Source organism: Mustela nivalis (assembly GCF_964662115.1).
Source record: "Mustela nivalis genome assembly, chromosome: 8".
In the NCBI taxonomy this organism is placed as follows: Eukaryota; Metazoa; Chordata; class Mammalia; order Carnivora; family Mustelidae; genus Mustela; species Mustela nivalis.
This window is the reverse complement of record NC_139027.1, coordinates 89,443,718-89,459,089: the sequence shown is the minus strand read 5'-3', so window position 1 is coordinate 89,459,089 and position 15,372 is coordinate 89,443,718. Positions and strand designations below refer to the sequence as shown.

The window sequence follows — 15,372 nt, the reverse complement described above, 5'->3', positions numbered from 1 at the left end:
AATTTGAAGACTGGAAAAATATGTTGGAGAACAAAGAGACCTACTCCCTCATTGCAGAGGTGAAGACAGAATTGTCCCCAGGTTACCCTTTATCCTGACAGGAACTGTAGATCCAAGTTCTCACCTCAACCTTGCCTGTCCCCATCCTTTCCCAAAATTTCCTCTTCCCCACTCCTACAATTACACATGCACAGGGTTACTTAATGGATTTTGAGGACTACAATGCAGGGAACAAAACTGTGCATGTGATTTATTTCCTCTTTGTTTTTGCTCTCCATAAATTCTTTTTTGTAGTTCTTCCCCATTCCCTCTTCTTACGATTCTCATCCGGTAGGATGTGGTCTCATCCAGGCACTTAAGATCCTTGGATCAATGTCTAAAAAACTTCCCTGCAGCCTACCTCATCCACTTTCTTAGTGTTGCTCTGGACCCTGACCCTGGGTCTGCACCACTGACTCCTGGTGAGCTGCCCTGAATGGCCCAAGCAGGGAGTTGGGCTGGGAGTCAGAAGGGAATCAGAAGGGTCCCTGCTGGAGGAGCCCCCAAAATTCTGGATCTGCTCTTGGCAGATCTTAATATTTACCTGCCCCAGGTGGCTCTTGTTATTCCTGATTCTTCTCTACATTTCAGCTGTCAACAAATTCTTTTGTAATGGACTCAAAAGAAAGAAAAGACAAAGCAAACTGGGGGAAAGAAGAACAGGAAGAGGAAATGTGAATGCAAGATGCTTGGGATGTAAATGGTGAAGCAAACAAGTGCACATGTTCTCCATTGCTTCCCTAACTTGTTGACACTTCAGGAAAACCAACCAAAAACTGGGGTGGCTGTTAATGCATGTGACCACAAAAGTGGAGACAGGATGATGGTAATAATCCATGCAAGCAACTTAACTACCTTCGAAGGATGCTGCCACACTAGTTTTGAGCAAATTATATGTAATCCTTGTACCTGAACTATACATGGGAGTAGAGGATTTCATTCTTGTAACCCAATAAGTTAGATATTATTCAGTGTATTTTCTAGGATCGTGGGTCAGGGTATTAAAAAGAAAACGATCATAAGGGATTCAAACACAGGTTTCACAACATAACTGTGTTCAAGAAATTCTGCTTGCTGTCCACTGCTCTGCTGGCTGTGCCCACAGTGGTTCAGTCACACTGAAATGGGCATCAGACCAAACAACATGGTGTTAGGGTCCATGATCAAAGGAACGAGACTGATGCAAAGCAAAGGTCAAGCAAAGCTTTATTTCGTGCCAAGCATCCAGAATCAAACTGACCAGCCAGGGCCATCTCTTATGAAGAGGCGACAACGACGCAGACTCTGCTCCCCCTGAAGCCACTCCCACGAGGCCACTCCCTGGAGGAGGCTGCTTCCCGATGACCACACTTCCTGATGGTGCTGCTCCGGATGACTACCCCAATGACTATGACCCCAACGACGACGCTCATGGTGGCGAGGCCGCTCGCAACAGCACCACTCCTGACGACTACCCCGAGGACTATTACTCTCCCCCACACCCCCTCACAGACTAACCTTTATAGAGGTGCTTGAGCCTGGCCACACACAGGTGGCCAATGAGATTGCAACACACAGGGAAAACTGCACAGTCATGTTCCATTGGCAATAGGGGTGGCCAATTGAATTCCAATTCACCATAGCAAATATATATGCACCCCATTGATTGGATGTCTCCATCCGGCCTGGCCCACCACTATATCCAGGGTTTGCAAGTAAGTTCCTCTGGGAGGTGTGGGGTCAGTCTAAGTTTACAACCAAAGTTTACAACCTCTGGCTAACCAGGCCCCTACAATGGTAGAGCCACAAATATCACCTCCACTGACTACTCCATTGAAAGTACCATGGGGGGGCGCCTGGGTGGCTCAGTGGGTTAGAGCCTCTGCCTTCGGCTCAGGTAATGATCCCAGAGTCCTGAGATCGAGCCCCGCATCAGGCGGGCTCTCTGCTCCGCGGGGAGCCTGCTTCCTCCTGTCTCTCTCTCTGCCTGCCTCTCTGCCTACCTGTGATCTCTGTCTGTTAAATAAATAAATAAAATTTAAAAAAAAAAAAGAAAGTATCATGGGAATAAAATCAGTAAGTAGATTCAAGAAGAATGTCTATAGTTTGTACAAGGGACACTGGATGTTGGAAAGAATAAGCAGGGAAGGTACATAATCAAGAGCCAGTGCAGCAACTTCCTGCTTTCAGCCATGCCATCCTTGGTGAGTTCAGATGGTGGATCAGTTCTTTAGCCAAGGAGACACTAGGGACTTGTAGACTCCATCCCCTAGGCCACGCAAGTGCCAGCCTGGAAGACCCCTCCTAGGTAATTAACTGCTCATTATCCAAGTTTGGTCAGTTGAAGATGAAACTAGTGCTTTGGGCAACTGTCATGTGGGCAGTTGGTTTGGAATGTCATGAGTTCTGAGCCAATTGGGAGTCAACCACCTCATTTGGGGTGACCATCTGATCACCAGGAAGTCTCACTAAAAGGCAGAAGATAAAATCAAGTGCTGGGGGCAAGTTGGGGAGATGGAGACCTGTTCAGATACCCCTGCTCCATCAGGGGTTCTTTATTTGAGGAAAATACATTGTATTTTGAGTCAGGCATAGAAATATAGAGCCAGAAGTGGGGTCAGGATTTGAGCCTTTCTCTTGGTCCAGGCATCTCCTTGGGGCACCAGCTGTCTTCCCTGCATAAACCTTGGGGCAAAAGGATATGGGAAAGGGAGTAAGGGAAGTGCTTGATTCAGGTGTCCAGGACATGATCTCATATTCAGGTAATCAGGGATCTCTGTCCCCAGGGAACCATCTGTATCCCCTCCCTCAGAACCATCATTCATCAGTGCTGCAACTCTGAGCAAGTCACTTAATCTCTCTAAATTTCAGTACCCTGCACCATGAAATATGGGTCTCAGCCCCTACCCTGCCACCCTTCTGATCATTACAAGAAGTGACAGACTCTGTTCATTATTGGAAGTTGAATATTGAAATTTCCAACTATTATCGTTGGAAGATCTGTTGCTCTTCTCAATCCTGTCAGTGTGTTTTATGTATTTTGGAGTTCTTTTGTTAAGTGTAAAATGTTTGTAATCTCCTTGAAGGATGGGCCCTTTTGTCACTATAAAATGTCATTTTTTTCTTGAAGAAAAATTGTTATAAAAATTTGTCTTATATTACCAAAGCCCGTCCAGTTCTCTTTTGGTTATTCTTGCTTAGTATTTATTTTCTTTTTATTTTCAACCTCTGTATCTTCTACTTAAAGCATGACTCCTTTATAGGAGTCATAGGGTTTTTTTATCCATTCTGCCAATATCTGCCTCTGAATTAGAGTATATAATCCATGAACACTTAATTACCAATCAGGTAGCATTGATATCCATAATTTTTCCCTTTTTTTTGCCTGTATATGTCATATTTTTTCTAATATTCCTCTATTTCTCATTTTTTCTAATGTACCAAATAAATTCCCATGTTGCTTCTTTTGCTATATTCTGGGTTATGTTCTTTATTGCTTCCCTCAGATTACAATTAACACCTTAATTATAACATTCTAATTGGATTTATACCATATTAATCTCCCTGGCATATAGAAACTATTTTCATGTATATCCAATACACATGCTGTTTTTATTGCCATTGTCATACAAATTACATCTTTACACATTGTGTGATCATCAACATATTTATAGTATTTACTTCATGTGGTGTTCTTTTAAATCAGGAGAAAACATTTTTTACATTTATATTACATACATCTTATGAATTTATATATTTTTTATTTAAGTTCAACTAGCCAACATATATGTACTTATATATCTATACTTTCTTGTATATTAACCTATGCAACTCTTTATTTCTCTAAGTTACCCTGTTGTCTTTTCATTTCTGCCTGAAGGACTCCTGTTTTTCTTTGTAGGGCTGGTGAAAGCAGTGGGTTCTCTCAAATTTTATCTGGGGATGTCTCAGTGTCTCCTTCATCACCAAGAGACATCTCTGCTAGATACAGAGGTCTTGGTTGATAGTTTTTGTCTTTTAGTACTATTTGGGTCATCCCACTATCTTCTGGAGTCTCATTTCTGATTTTAATAGGCTGTTAAACAGGAGCCTTTTTGATTAGTCACATCTCTCTAGTTGCTTTCATGATTTTCTTTGGCCTTGAACAATTTTATTATGAAGTGGGTTTATCCTGCTTAGACTTTGTTGAAGTTCTCAAATATTTCAATGTTTCCATGAAATTTGGTGAGATTTTGACTGTCATTATTTCATGTATTCTCACTGTCCCTTTCTTTTATTTGTTTTTTATTTTACTTATTTTATATTTCATTCCCTTTTATTTTTCTGGAGACTCTTCTTTGTATCTATGTTGATATGCTTGATAGTTTTATACAGGTCTCTGAGGCTCTGCTAATTTTTTCCTTGCCCTTAATTTTTAACATACTGTTCATCAGACTAGATCTCTAGATCTATCTTCAGATTTGCTGGGGTTTTTTCTTTTTCCTGCTCAAATCTGTAGTTCAGCCTTTGTGTCTCCCAAAATTATACACTAAAGTTGTAGGTTACGGTACCCATGAAAGTATCTTAATTTGGAAATAAGGTATTTGCAAATATAATAAAAATAAAGTTACACTGGATTAGGATATGCCCTAATGGAATGGCTGCTGTCCACTTAAGAACAGGAGCATTAGACATACACAGAGGGGAGAAAGCCATCTGATGACAAGAGACAGAATTTAGAGTGATGTAGATGCAATCCAAGGAAAGCCATGAATTTCTAGAAAATACCAAAAGCTAGAAAGAGTCAAGGAAGGACAATTTTCTGTCTCTTTCAATAGGGAGCAGAGCCCAGGTTATAGCTTGACTTCAGACTTCCAGTCTTCAGAAGTGTGAAAGAGTATTATTTTAAGTCATGTAATATGTTGCAATTTCTTACAGCAGCCCTAGGAAATGAATACAATCCCCTTTAGTGACATTTTCAGTTGTTACTGTACTTTTCAACTCCAGAATATCCATTTGGTTCTCTTTTATAATTCATATCTCTTTTATTGTTATTCTTTACTTGAAGAGATAAAATTCTCTTACTATTTTTTGTTCTTTATCATTTCCCTTAATTGTTTGAATATACTTAAAAGAGTGGATACAAAATATCTGTCTAGTAAGTCCAATGTCTGGACTCCAAAGACACTTGGGGACAGTGTCTATTCATTGTTTTTTTCCTCCTTCTATATCAGCTTATGTTAGGGGTCAGCCCAAGAGCACCTCCAACATCTGTCTCTCTAGAAAGACTAACTGAACTCAGTATTCAGTCATACTGATTGCTACAATTTATTACAGCGAAAGCACACTAAGCAAAATAAGCAAAGGGAAAGGTGTATGGGAGGTCCAGAGAAAACTAGGCAAGCTTTCAAGAATCCTACTCCAGTGGAATCACAAAGGTACACTTCATTCCTCCAGCAATAAAGTGTGAAACATCTTCCAGGGAAGCTCATTAAAGACTCTGTACCCAGAGATCTTTTAGTGGGAACTGGTCTTTTAGGCACCCTCTGCCTAGTACCTCTGAATTTCAGAATTCCATTAGCAAAGATAGGTTCTCCATAAACCCTACATAGGATTTGCATAAAGAGTTTAGGCACAGCAAGCCACCCTTACCAGAGAGTGATGAGAACCCTCCTGATTGCAAGTTCCTAGACTTCAAACAAGAGTCAGTCTGACAAGCAGGCCTGTCAAGAAAGCAGACTCCATCCTGGTGTGCCAACTTTTTTCTGTACAGTCAGACTTCTGGTTTTCCTGCAAATCTCTTGTTATTGGGCCAAGGGGCTGTAAATTGGTTATTTAAAATATCATATGGGAACTCTAGAAATCTGATACTCACTCTTCCCTAGGATTTATTGGCTCTGCTCTTTTTTGTCATTGCTTTCTCATAAGTAACTTTAACTAATTCTCCAAAGACTGTATTGCCATGTGTAACCACTAAAGTCCCTGTTCAGCTATATGGTAGTCAACTATTGACCTGCTAGAGATTTCATTAACAGCCTGGAACTGAGAAGTTGTTCAGTCTTTGTCAAAGGGCTTTGTGAGCATGTTGAATCATATCTTCAACATTCAGCAGGCAACTGAAAACTCTGCCATAACCTTCACTTCCTGCTTGTGCAGAACATTCAGGTCAAGTAAAGGGGAGAGCGAAAGGCCTTCTAAGATCTTTCCTGAGTATGCTCCCAGTGTTCTAGGCTCCTAGGAATAAGTTAGAACTTTTCAAATCCCCTTATTAATCTCATTTCTTGATCCTCCTTGTAAGCTTTCTATTACTCTATTGTTTTCCAACAATATCTGTCATTTTAAGCACAAGTTAAACAACTGCCTACAACTACTTTTTTGACAATTATGCTGGAAAAGGCTTTTTGTTCTAGGCAAGCACCAAGTGAGATTAAATACAGACAATCAAACAAGTAGGGTCTTGCAGACATCCCCCAGATAGATCCATTAGTGATAATTCTCTAGAAATGAAATTGTTCTCTCCAATGGCTGCCACATGGCTGACTTTCACTGTGAACATGGGCTTTTGTTTTTTTAACTCCTCTGGAGCCACAGGGCAGGGGATGGGACTAGGGCATGTTAAAAAAGCACAAAACTCATGATTCTGAGAGTCACCTGGGTTTTTTTCTCCTTCTCCTACCAGTATCCACATTCTCTCTATTGCTGTAAGTTTGAGTTTATTTCCAGAGTTCTTAAGATGTTGGTGGCAATTTTTGCCAATTTCCTGGTGGATTTTTTTTTTCCTGAGGAGATAATTTTTGGAGGTCTTTAAGCTGCAATTTGCACTAAAGTCATTCACCACATCATATTCTTTTGAATATCCTCAAGCCACAGTCTGCACTGATTAACCTCAGGTGTTTGCAGGAATCAAAGTTCAGTGTACACTGCATCTCAGAAGAGGCTCCTCACTTAAAAGGAGTTAAATTTTTAAAATAAAGGAATTTCATTAAAATCATACACTGATTAATATGAGTTGGCACCTCTGGATAATATTGACCATATCCTACAGTTTAATTTAGGTCATTAGGGGTTTGTTGTGTTATATTCTTCATCCAACTTGAAAAAAAAAAAGTAAAGCTTATCACAATTTTATAATGGTAGAGTTTAGATATTTTATGTATGATTTCTTGAACTTGTAAATTTACTTAATTAATCCTCACAGTCATAGAGAAAGCTATTTGGGAATAAAATCAATTATTTTTGGCCATGTATATTTTATCATATATTATCTTGATAAGGCTTGTACTCTATGGAAAGGAAATATGAAGTTATCCAGAGATTCCAAGATATGGTGTAAAGCTGCCTATCATTGTACATCCACACTGTATCTTTAAAATACATGTAAAATTGTTCTAAGTTGGCCCCAGGCCTCTCTAGAGAAGTCAAGAGGATATAGCTGATTTTTGTCATCCTGTTTTCCTGGAGACCACTCTAAACATGTACATCACACAGATGTGTATGCAGCAGATGGGTTGGGAAAGACTCGGCTTCTCATTGTACCTCATGTCACAGTTGGAAGTCTGAGCCTCATGACAGCATTACTGTAGTTTTGAATTGACTGCACTAAGTTGTGTCTAGGCAGCATGCACATCCTGCAGTTTGCTTGGTTGGTTACAAGTTGTCTGTGGATTGAGAAACAGCTTCAGTCACATTGACCTCCCATCACCTCCTCCTCAAACACTCCTCATCAGCTCCTAATTCCATCTGTATGATGTTCTTTCTGCAGTCATCACCCCCTCCACTGCCCACTCCACCCATTCTCCAGGTTGTACCCCAAGTTAATCTGAATGCATTCCTCAGATAGGGACTCAGCCAGCCCCTCTTCCACAGAACCTCCCAAGATCTCTCTCACTAGAGCTGTGCCCAGGTCATCTGTTTCAGGGATCTCCTATTAGCTGAACTTTTTATTATGTGGTTTTTATTGTATGGTTATTTTATGTTTATCTTTGCAAGAATAATTAGGATCCATGGAGGCAGAGACTGTGAAGTTCTTATGAGTAATCCTGCGTATATATCTCCTTGCATGTGGTGAACAGGACAGAAATTCTCCAGAGACAGTGCGGTGAGGAAACACTCTGCAGTGGAGAGGGTGCAGGATCTGATTCTGCATGGTCTGCTCCATGCCTAGCTCTGCCATTCATACCACATGATGCAGGGTAGGATCAAAAAAATTTCTAGGAGTATGTTCCCTCATGTCTAAAACAGAAGTAACAGTAATTCCTCAAGGGGGCATTTGTGAGGAGAGAGAGAAGCAGTATTCATGTAAGATCTTGGGATGTATTTATCATGTTACCATTGACTAAATGTTGGTTGGTGGCCTGCAGATGGCCTAGTCCCACATTACTGGGTCATGTCCTCTAAGCAAATCAAGATCACTCAGCAGGCATGAGCCTCTCTGAAGCTCTGAGATCCTTGTCTTGTCACAGCTCTCTCTCTCCACTGTCACAGTCAACCTCAGTCAACCTATGTTATGGGCATTATTTTCTCAGTTCTATGTTATGTGCCTGAAATCTTTATCTTTTTTTTCCCCTGCCACATTTTCTTAAAACGTAGGTGACTACAGTTGGATGTCTCTATTGGAATCTAGGGGTTGTGGGCTACATAACAGCATTGGGGAATCATTGCCCTCCTGGCCAGGCTAACTGTACAGTCTCTCAAGGTTTTTCCAAAGACCCCACCCTCAGGGGTCCTCCAAATGTCCCAATCACTTAACACATTTGTTAATTAAGTCCAAACTTGTAAAATGAGTTTAGTCACCTCTGCATGTAGCCTACCTGCAAAGTAGTTAAGTGACTTGTCCAAATCCAGGCAAAAAAGCCTGATTAATCCTATAGTCATAGAAGATATGGGATGAGTCATCAAGACAATTTCCTAGGGACAAGAACTCACACCTGAGTGTCAGGTCAATTGACCTTTAGAGGTCAATTCTTACATCTATTCAATGAACATATCATCCTAAATATACTCAGTTTTCCACTGAATGTGACTCTTCACAACTAATTTAAGTAGCATGCATCACCGTAATACCAGAAGGAGCTAAATGCCAAGAACTTCAGAGGATCCCAGTTTTGAGGGCAGCATTAAGGAGCTGTTGATACCAGCCTGTGCCACACAGTCCAGTGATGCACTGCAAGCCCAGTGCAAGACACAGCACCTCTCTGTCCAGGAGACCCCAACACAAATTCCTGAGACAATGTAGATAATGCCCAGGGCCCTGAATGGAAAGAGACACAGGGATGGTGAGTCTGAGGTCATGTGATACCTATACGATAAGAAGGAACTGGCAGGGCCTCCCCTGATCCATTGTCAGCAGATCACTTAAGCAGAGAGTCAGACAAGTGGGGAGAAAAGAGGACTAGGCCATGATGGAAAGACTATTGGAGCTCTGCTTCCTGAGGGGCCTAAAGTCAATTTTACCTACTGGCCCCCCTCAAAGGGAGGACAAGGAAGTCATGTATATTCCTTCTCTCCCCCTTGATGGCCTCCCACATCTGAGCTCTCAGTCTCCCCATAGGACCAAAAATAAGCAGTTGATGTGCCCCAGGGGTCCACGGCAAGGCAGGCACACAGCTCCCCCTGCTGCATTAGACCAGAGGCACATATTTCTAGAAGGGGACCTTGGAGAAAGAGCTGCATGCCCACCCATCTCTCCATGGCCTCCTTCCCACAGAGAGGGTTCTTTTCACTGCCCGGGAGCCTCCTCTTAAGACTGCATCCTCTTCCACAGCCCAGCACTCACTGAAGTGACCTCCACAGCTTCTTCCTCCATGTAGGTCACTATAGATGGGGGATCCAGAGGGAACCCAACCTCAGAGAGAGCTTGTTCCAGATTCAGAACACCAGAAGGACCAAGGACCAAGGACCATGACAGACTGGCCAAGACCAACCCACTTGCCACTGTAGTCAGGGGTGCCCTTCACCTCATCCTGTGGTTGCTCTCTCTTCATCATCCCTGATTGGGGGACAACATAGGGAGGCCCTCAAGGACAGGGAGAGAGAACTAAGCACATCTTGTGGATGCTTCACTCTTGAGGAATAGGAGGGCCCACCCAGCCCTCCTTGGCACATGCTGGTTGCCCTCTGCCTGATATTGGACCCAAAGGTTGATTGGGTCTGTTGTTAGGGTATACACATATAGTATCAGGAAACTGGAGGTAAGCAGAAGTTTCAAGGAAAGAGGAGGGTCTCTGCATTTTTTTCCCTGAGCAAAGCTAGTGCCAGTCATTAACATAATAATCTACTCCAATACTTCCAGTGCAGGACAGAGTGATCTGACCAAAAGCCCTAGGAATTGTGGACAGCTGGGTCAGCAGACCATACCCAGAACCTTATAAATGGGGGTGCAGCAACCACCCAGTGCCAGAGAACCAGAAGAGAAAGGATGACTATGTGTGAACCCCATGACTTTTCTCCAGAACTCAGCAGCAGCCACTTTGCCTACAAAATAACAGCAATAACTCTAGAAAATAAGTAGGTACAGGCAGCCAACAGGTTTTTATCTCTTCCCTGCGGGCCTTGAGGACAAGGCAGACATCAAGCTTCTATCTCACACTAAGCAACAATGATCAGCCTCTTCTCTAGGCCAGAGGCCAGAGATCAAGAAGGCTGACTGCCCGACCTAGAGCCCAGGAATCTCTCTGAGATCCCTGAGAGTCATTTGCAAATCTGTTGGTCAGGAGTTTGGCAGCACAGCCCAGGTGTTGTTGCAGCTGGGCTGCTCCTTGCCTGCCAACATTGTTACCTTTGTTAGTGCAAGTGATAATGGCCATCTATCCTGGGCCCTTGGACACTGAGGGTGGCTGAGTCAACCCCACCTAGACCACAGTCCCTGGCATTGGGAGGGACAAGTAGAACAGTGAGTTGTGTGAATGAGGGAATGGACCAGAACTGAGTGAGGTGTTCCCCCACAAATCTTCCACCCAGAGAAGTTCAACTCTCATCTGTGCATAAAGTGAGGAGCACAATGAAAGGGCATGTATAGATGATCAAGAACTCTACCCCCTGAGACTCCAGAAAGGGGCAACCCTAATTCCCTATTATTCTTTCCCTAGGCACCCATGGGGGGAGGCGCTCCTACATTCATATATGTCCCTGCTCCTTGACACTCACCCATGGGTCACACCTCTGGCAGAACGATGTCCCCCAAAGATGTCGATGTTCTAATCCTTGGAATCTGCCCATATTTTGCCTTATGTGAGGAAGGGGGAAAAATTGCAGATGGAATTAGGTTGCTAATCAGTTAACACTAAAATCAGGAGATGATCCTGGATTATCTAAGTGGTCCCAAGGTCATCTCAAGGTCATTAAAAGTAGAAGTGCAGTAGAAGAGTTCACTAGGATGGAGGTAAGTCAGTAAGCCATTGCTGGCTTTGGAGGTGGAAGGGGCAACTCAGCAAGGAGTGCAGACAGCCTCTAGAAGCTGGAAAAAGCCAGGAACTAGATTTTCTCCCAGCATTGCTAAAATTAGGGCACCCTGCAGACATGTTTATTTTACTCCAATAAGGCCCACATGAGACTCTAACCTGCAGAAGTGTAAGACATCACATTTATGAGGTTTGAAGGCAATACATTGGTGGTAATTTGTTACAGAAATGGGAAGATGATACAATAATTCCCAAGTCATCAGACTGAAAAGAAAAATCTTGATCATTCATTGATAGATAGACAGATAGATAAAAACATTTAGGACAATTCAACATATATTCAAGATTTTTAAAACTCTCAGCAAAGTAATAATTAAGAAAGACTTTTTCACCTTGATGAAGGACACTTACAGTTTATAGTTAACATAACAGTGATGAAAGACAAAATTATTTCTTTACAGAAAATTAGTGGGAAATACAGGAGTTGGTGGCTATCATAACAAGTACCAGGGTCATCTATTGATTTCATTTCCTTTGGATGTATACATAGATATGTGATTATTGGATCATACTGTAGTTCTATTTTTAATTATCTGAGGAAACTCAGTACTGTTTTCTATAATGGCTGTACCACTTTACATTCTCACTAATGGTAAATGAAAGTTCAAATTTCCATTTTTTTACATATATATATATATATATATATATATAGTCATACATATATGTATATATAGTCATCCTAACCAGGTGACATGATTTTGTCCTTTGATTTGGATGTCTTTGATGATTAATGATGCTGAGCTCTTTTTCATATATTTGTTGGTCACTTGCATTTATTCATTGGAAAAATATCTATTGAAATATTTAACCCATTTTTCCGGGCAGAAGGCATGAACAGACACTTCTCCAAAGAAGACATAAAAATGGTTAACAGACACATGAAAAAATGTTAAACCTCACTAGCCATCAGGGAAATACAAATGAAAACCACCATAAGGTACCAACTTAACACCAGTCAGAATGGCTAAAATTAACAAGACAGAAAATCACAAACATTGGCGAGGATGTGGAGAAAGGCGAACCCTTTTACACTGTTGGTGGGAATGCAAGCTGGTACAGCCACTCTGTAAAACAGTATGGGGGTTCCACAAGATGCTAAAAACAGAGCTACCCCATGACACAGCAAATGCACTACTAAGTATTTACCCCAAAGATATAGTGAAAAGAAGGGGCACATGCACCCAATGTTCATAGCAGCAATGCCATAATAGCCAAACTGTGGAGGGAGATAAGATGTCCTTTAATAGATGAATGGATAAAGAAGATATGGTTCATATATACCATGGAATATTACTCGGCCATCAGAAAGGCTGAATACCTACCATTTGCAATGACATGGATGGGACTGGAGGGGATTATGCTAAGTGAAATAAGTCAAGCAGAGAAAGACAAGTATATGGTTTCACTCATATGGTGAACATAAGGAATAACACAGATGACCATCGGGGAAGGGAGAGAAAACTGAATGGGGAAAAAAAATCAGAAAGGGAGACAAACCATGAGAGACTCTGTATTCCAGGAAACAAACTGAGGGTTACAGAAGGGAGAGCAGTTGGGGGAATGAGGTAACCTGGTGATGGTGGTGATGGGCATTAAGGAGGGCATGGTTTGTTGTGAGCACTAGGTGGTATATGCAACTCAAAACCTAATGCTATACTATGTGTTGGCTAACTGAACATAAACAAAACAAAAACTATAAGCCTGACTCCAAGGGGGAATAAAAAGAAAAAAATAGAGCCTGGTCCTATTTCCACCAGAACTGCTTTGAAGCACTGTATGATCAGTAAGCTTGGCGCATGTGGGGTTCTGCCTGTGTTGGTCTTCTCAGGGAGAGGCCTGCTGCTTTAGCTTGGTGTCAGTGCTGCCCCCAAAGAATATATACTTTCTAGGCACAGGGGCACTGTGTTTGGTGCAAGCAGCTCTCACCTCCACTGGGGGTCATTCTCTGAAGTCTGTGTTCGTGGAGGGAAATATGGCACCACCCCACTTTTTCCTCCCTTGGACAGGGGGAACTTATACCCTCTGCTGTTCAGGAAGCCCTCACAGAAAAGTGAGGGCCTTCAGCACACCAGGTATCTCTCCTGTGTTTTATCTTTGGTGCACAGTTAGGATTCTGAACTCCAAATCTTAAAAAACCCTCTGTTGCACCTTTTCTGCATTCTCTGGAGTCAAGCCTCCTTCAGCACTGTGTCTAGTGTCCTTTGTCCCAGAAAAACAGTCCCTCACCTGTCAGGTGTGCAGAATCTCTAGTGTAGCACCTGGAAAAGCAGCAATCAGGTTATTTACCCTCTATGTGCAACTCTGTCCCCTGTCAATGAAAGACTGTTTGCTGGTATCTGCAGAGTCTTTTCTCCTTGGAGAGGCAATATACCCTCTTCCAAATGTATTCTAAAAAGGGGAATTATCTCTCAGGGTAACACAGGAGACCCCTATGCTACTTTGTGCACTTTCTGGCCAGTACCCTCTTTCTTCACAGTAGTACAACCCACAGCTCCCCTTTGGGGAATGCTGTGCACTTCCAAAACCTCAAGAGTTTCAGCTCCACACGTGGTTTACAAAAACCTTCCATACTTAGTTTCCCTTGTTCCCCAAACAATGGTCCACACAGATTTTCTTCTTGTGAGGACCCAATGCCACAGTCTTTCAATCCCTGTTTTTCTCTCCCTTTTCTCTGCCTGCAGAAAGGGCTCCCTCCCCTCAGCAGCACAGCAGTTTTTCTCTCCTGCAACTCATCTCCATGTAACTTGCACAGTCTCTCTCCAACTGAGAAGATCCTTCTTCCAATCCTCCAATTTCCTGGGTGTTCCATGTGATCTGACCTCAATACAGCTGTGTTTGGGGGTTGAGAAAAGCCCAGGGTCCCCCTACTTCTCCACCATCTTAACCTCCCCCAATATTTAGATTGTTTTGGATAAGTATTTCTCCAATTGTTGAATGGTCTTAAGAAAATTTCCAGAGATTTTAAGTAATAGTTTTTGTTTAATAATTCCCATAGTTATGGTTGTTTCGCTGGGGTAGAGAGTCCATGTAGCTCCTCCCACTTCCATTCTAGAAATTCATATATATGTATATATATGAATATATGTATATATATATATATATATATATATATATATATATATATATATATATAAAATAATTTGAGCAGAACTAGGGCCAGGTAACCAGGTGAATGGAATGATCGGTATTTTACTTATGGGCGTATGAGTTAGAAAAACCTGGAAGGAAGAAGAGGAGAGGAGCGGGAAAACATGTGGCAAAGACAGAATCAATAGGACTAAATGCCTAATCAAGTAGCTGAAAGGTGAGCAAGGGAATAGGTGAGAGAAGTGAAAGACATATGCTGAATTTTAGATACTTTTCTTCTCAAGCCTCTAATATTAATGGTCCTAGCTATGGAATCCAAAATGCATTTGAGACATTTTGTGAAATGTTCCACGTGAATTGGGTGATTGGTGAAATTAAGAAATTGCTGTTAATTTTGTTGAGTATGATAATGGTATGATACTTGTTAAAAAGCAAAAACATAAAAAGTCCTCAGAGAAGAGTAGTTATACAATAATACACTAGAATATTTACAGATAAAATGATGTTCTAGGTTGTCTTCAAGATACTCTAGTAGGAAAATAAAAAGCATGGGATGGGGTGAGAGTTGGATGAAATAAGGACAGCAAACAGTTAACAAGGTGACAGGTATGGAGAGATAGATTATAAATTCTATTTGCTTGTTAATATTTAAATATTTTCTCTTATGAAATTTAAACAAGTAGAATATCCCTCTGATGAAGTTCTAGAACCTAGGTGAGGTTCGGTGGGCTGAGGTCCGGAGCTGATGACCAAGAAAGAATTCTTGTGACATCTTTGGTGCAAAATGGTAGTTTATTAAAGCACGGGGATAGGACCCATGGGCAGGAAG

General features: G+C 41.7%; 1 long non-coding RNA gene across 1 annotated transcript in view; it reads right to left on the bottom strand.

The window, feature by feature from the left end:
- Positions 1-15,372, bottom strand: part of LOC309871356 — a 359,459-nt gene that overhangs the window by 298,737 nt on the left and 45,350 nt on the right. The gene's annotated exons all lie outside the window — the stretch shown is intronic.